The sequence below is a fragment of the Alnus glutinosa genome, chromosome 12 (genome assembly GCF_958979055.1).
Source record: "Alnus glutinosa chromosome 12, dhAlnGlut1.1, whole genome shotgun sequence".
Lineage (NCBI taxonomy): Eukaryota > Viridiplantae > Streptophyta > Magnoliopsida > Fagales > Betulaceae > Alnus > Alnus glutinosa.
Window position 1 is genome coordinate 3268861 of NC_084897.1, and position 6000 is coordinate 3274860.

Genomic DNA, 6000 nt, shown 5'->3' on the forward strand with positions numbered 1-6000 from the left:
TACACAATCATCAAGAGTTTTCCCCTTGGTTACCATACACTTTCAACACACTTCATACAATAAAAGTTGTTTGTGTATGATTTTAAAACAATATGTGAACATGTGATAAAATCATAAAGTTCTTTTTAAGACAACCACATGAGATACACATGAAATAACAAGTTTATTTCAAAATCTTCCTATCATGAAATATTCTTGTCTTTTAAATGATTCATCCCAACACAACAACAGATTCCTAAAATTAAAGAACAGGCTTATGAAAGAAATATAGAAAGAAACAACGAGTTACATGGTTTGTAAGTTTTACCTTGAGAAAGAGGGTTAAAGGAATGAGATTATGCCTTTAGGACTAGGGTTGGCAATTTTTGACATGACCCGAAAATTCAACACAAACACGACACAAAGTTATAGGGTTTGAGCTTAGGCTAAACAGGTTTGGGTCATAAACGAGTTGACGGGTCAACTTGTTTATGACCCGTTAATGACACGATTAACTAAACGGGTTGACCTGCATAACCTGAACCATTTATCTAATTGTGTTGGGTTCGGGTTGGCCTAAACGGGTTGGCAGGTCAACCCGAAATTGGCACGATAACTCGTTTTGCCAACCCTATTTAAGACTTACAGAAATCCAAGGTTTCAGGCTCATCTTTCTTCTCCCCTTCACTCTCACACTCTTGGAGGCTGAAAATTCAAGCAAATAAGTTTTCTCTAGGGTTTTTAGGGTTAAAAGGGGCGAGGGTCTAGTTTTTAGGTTTTGAGCACTAAAAAATGAGTTTATGTCAAAACAGGTTTGATCCTTTAAGTGGGGGGGGTTCGAACCTCTTTTTATTATTATTATTATTATTATTATTATTTTAAGAAACACAAGGTCATTGCCGAAAATTCACTTTGTTTCGAAATCACGTGTATTTTAAACGAGTTTTATTTATAAAACGATTTTATTTTTCGAGGTTTTATAGTGGGCTATCACTTGGGATTACTTCTTGAGTGCACTAACCATGGTAAAGTACGTTTGAGAAACCATGGTTCCATCCATGGTGAAGTATGTTTGAGAAGCCATGGTTCGATCTAGAATGTGTCTCCCTAGTTTACTTTAGTGCATCCTGTAGTCACAGGACGTGCTCAGATGCCTAAGGTGGCACGTCAACCTTAGTTCATACATGGGTAAATGTATGACATTAGGCCAAGAGGGAAGGCTAGAATAGATAGAAAGAAAAGCTCATAAAATAAAGTATTTTTATGATAAGTATTTTCAGTTTTATGACACGAGCAAGTTTAGAAATAAAATGTATTATATGATAGAATATATTTTAGCATTGTTATGCATGCAATTTTAGAAAAGAAATAAAGGTTTATGATAGAATATTTTTAGTTCTATTATAAGAGTTAGAAGAAAACTCTCTTTATGTTTCAAGAAAGAATAATTTTATTTTGGCTTTTCAAACAAAAGTGAAAATTACTTCATCTAGAAAGTTTTCTTGTAGCGAGTTATTATAATAAACTATAATGTTATTATTCTTTTCATTTAAGAAAATGAATAATAAGGATACTTTTATCATAATTAAAAGATAGCTTACATCACATACAATTTTGATTGGTTGTTTCTTTACTAAGCTGTGAACTCACATTTTCACTTGTAAAATGTTCATTTTACAGAGATTGCAGAGGCAGGAGAGGATGAGCCAATATAGACTCTATTAGTTTTATTGGCTACATTCTGTTGACAAAATCACTACCATGTAAGTCTGCTGCTGTAACAGGGATGTCGTAATTATTTAGAGTCTTCAGAATATTCAGAGCATCTTTTCTCAACTATGGAAAGGCCTTAATATGACAAGCATCAAGAAGGTAATTTCTGGATTCCAGGAAGATTCTGCGTAGTTTATAACTCAGCAAAAGTCGATTCCCTAGTTGCTGTTCGGATGGCTCAGAGAAACGTACGGATGCCCATCAGTGTTCAAAAAGATTCTGAACAGGTCAGCAGATACGCTTGGTGAAGACAGCATGCAACCGTCCAGATGTTAGGGCAACACCATCCAGACGCGAAGACTGAAGTTTAATGAAGAAACGCATGAAGCACGTTATGAAAGTCGGTTGCTGCTTGTCGTCCGGATGCCCTCTGTCTAGGTTTGAACGCCATCCAGAGAACTTCGAATCATTGTTGTAATAGGTCTTCTAAAGCCTATAAATAAAGGCCTCTAGGCTTGTATTATTTAGTGAATTTGTTACTGAATTCATTTGTACTAAGAGAGAATGTTTAAGGAGTAATAGAGATATTTGCTAGCTTTCTTAAGGTGTTCTTGTGTGATTTGATTAACCCGTACAGTCTAGCTTAGGGAGGAGCCCTAAGCTAAAGGACTCCATTGAAGATCCCTTCAGGTAGGAGACTTGGTTGGGAAGCGTTCACATATAGGTACATGTCAGAGTTCAAGGTACGACTACTGTATCGGGGTATGTGAGTGCTACTGCTTTGTAACTAGCTTTGTTTTCTGTATAGTGGATATCCTGAGTTTGGCTGCCCCGGAGTGGTTTTTCTCTTAATTGAGTTTTCACTTCGTTAACAAAATATCTATATTCTTTAATTTCGCATTTAGATATTTTGTTACACAATTAATCACACACACATGTTAAATTAGGAGTCTATTATTTTTCAATTGGTATCAGAGCGGGTACACTAGTGTTTGGATTGATTTCCTGAGTGTGATCCATTTTTTTTTTGTTGACTCCTTTTATCATGAATTCTTCTTAGCTATCTGAAGAAAATTTTAATAATGAGATTTTTGAGGATTTTCTTAAATTGAGTAAAAATTCAAAAAATTTCAATAAATAGCTAATAAAGGTTAAGCAAGAAAAAGAGTCATTAATCATGAAATTATCTGAATCACATGCTTTGATTGATTCTTTGAAATATGATAATACCATGTTGTTTTACAATATTGATATACTTGAGAATAAATTAAAAGAATATGAAGATCTCTTGAAAAAATTCTCTGGTGATAATTTAAATAGCATGCTTTGTATTTATACAGATAATTCTAACAAGCCTGGCATAATTATTGATGATTTGGGTGTTTCTACTTCACATGCTTTTGATTCTCAAATAAATTCTCTTGTTATTAACCCTGTGATTGTAGATACAACTTGTTTAGATAATTCTGAAAATTCTTGCTTAAATAATTGTGTGAAGCCTAAGTCCAAGGATTCAGGAACACAAGTTCATGATAAGTTTATTCCTACTTGTTATAATTGTGGGAAGATTGGTCACATTAGACCAAATTATTTTTTGTTAAAAACCTATAGATCTTGCATTAAGCAGGATGCTCCGAGGAAAGGTAAAGTTGAAAAATCTTTCTCATCTAAAAATGTCCCTCCGCATAGGAGACATATAAAAGGTAAGGACAGTGTAATTTGTAAGAATGCTAACCTTAATTTTGCAGAGACTGTAAAAAAGAATTTAAACAAAAAAGCCTGCCCACCTGTCATCACTGCGGCATCATTGGTCACATCTGACCCAAATGTCCACAGCTCTAGGCTCAGAAGTCGAAGGTTCAAAGGAAGCTGTCAACAAAAGCTACATCAGGCACTCTACCTCTGACGGCACATCAGGCTCCACGACATCAATGGCGATAGCAGCAGTTTGTTCCTGCTAATCAAAGTGGCAAACCAAAGAACAACAAATTAAAGCGCTTCAAGATAAAGTCATAGAAGCCCAATAACAACCATGGCTATGAAGGGTTGCTAAGCCTAATGCAAAGTATGCTAGGAAGAATGAATAACATGGACAAGACCCGCAAACCACCTCCACGGGTCAAGCAAGTTTGGGTTAGGAATGATGAGACCATTCACCCCTTGAGGGGGACTGGACTCACAAAGTAAAGGTGAAGTCACACCATGCCTAGGATTTTGGTTCCTAAATCATAGTGCATGTCAGGTATATTTGCATTGCATTATTTATCATGTCATATCTTATTATGCTTTGCATTCTGTTTGTGGAACCATATATTTTCTATCCTCATATTTTCTCTTGTTGTTTTGAGAAAATTTTTGCAGGTGCTTTGTGGGAATGACAGAGAAAGCACGTCACTACTTTTCTGTCTTGGTAATTTCGAACCTCTTTCCCTGAGGACAGGTTTAATCTTACCTCACATGCTAGGACTAGATATTGTTTCTTTTCCTTATAACATGTCTTTGTTGTTTTTCTGTCTTATTTTTTTTCAACATAAAAAAAAAAAAAAAAAAATAGGGGGAGAAGATGCAGAATTTTGTGTGTGTGTGTGTGTGTGTGTGTCATATATATATATATATATATATATATATATATTTTTTTTTTCCTTCTTCTTTTGATAACTTTTCAGATATCGTATGTAGTTTTGCTTGATATCTCAATTCGTTGTGTATTGATTGAATATGCTTATATATGATTGAGAGTTTATACCTGATATCTGCTAAGTTTTCCTGTTGCATTTTGATACCAGATAGTTACTTTTCTCATGTAATGAAAAAATTGAGCACTATCCAAAGCTCCCCTAAAGTACATTTTTTTTTTACTATCTGATTTTTAGCATTTGAAAATTCTGATGAGAGAATTTTTTTTTTTTTTTGCTTGACCACCTCGCTAGTTGAACCTAGAACCTATAAATTCTGGCATTCTCTCTAGGTTGCAGCACAAACAATAAATAAAGCATTAAAAAATCAAAAATTCTAGATTTAAAAGATCCCACTGCAAAATATGCTTAAAAATGTTCTTGAACTTGTCCTTATAGAAACTGTCAGTGATCAATTCATTGCGGAAACAGACGGTCACTAATGGACTAAGTAAAAGAAAAGTGCCACATCGTAAGAGGAGTGTATCAGACGAGGGAGGCTAGGCCTTAGTAAGATAAGGTTTGACTTTTGACTGATCTAACATTGACTATTTATCTCTTGTTTAGAAAATTCATTTGTTCTAAATCATATCAGCAAACACCATACCTTATTGAGAAAGCTTTCACATACACACACACACACATGCATAGCACGAGTTAAGTCATCTATTTAAAATTTCTATTTGCAAGAAAATTTGTGCTTATTGAATACTTAACTCTCAATTATACCTTTGCATACTTTTTAATTGTTATTTGACTGTCTTATCAGTTATTTATACATGCGTGTTCTGAAGCTAACTTTAGGAAAAATTATTTTTCTGTAAATTTTCCTCTAATTTCAGCATCCTGTGTGAAACGTTCGGACAAACCTGTTCTTTGGTTCGGATGGGCGCGGCTTTGTCGATCGATGATCTGGTAGTGTGCCATTCGGACAAGTGAGTAATAAGTCCAGACACAAGCCCATTATTTTCTCGGCCAGCAGCACACCATTGCATTTTTTTTTCTTGATTTATCATTTCATGTTGTGTGCGTTTTCTCATGGATTTCTCCAGAGATTTTGGCATTATTTGCACATCTCTTGTCATTCCATTGCATTCTCTTTGTTTTCCTTTGTTCTTTTAAGTTGTTAATGCTTTTTAGAATAATGAAATATTTATTGAATGGAATATTTTCTTGATATATTGTACATGAAAATCCTATTCTGTCTGTCTGTTGGGTTGGTATTGATATATTTGTGTCATTTGGATTGCTATATTTGCTTTTGTATTTTTTGGCATCCAATTGACAGCTGTTATAATACCACAATTGTTTTGGAACTAACAAGATCTAATCTTTCTTTATGGTGGCATTTTTGAAAATATTTTTGTTTAAATTTTTATAGGAATATGTTATCTAGCGGCTCCCAGCACAGTATCTGACAGATGGATCATTTGAAAAACAAACTATTGTTGAAGTCATATGTTCAAATTACAAAGGTCTCAAGATTTAGATGAGCTTATTTCCCCAGCTCCTGCAAAGCTTTCTGTAGCATCCTTCTTCAGATTTGCACTATTTAGAAGTTCAGTGGTGAATCTTCCCATTCGTCTTGCTGATCAGTTGACTAGAGGATTTCAATCTGCGGATGATGAGTTTC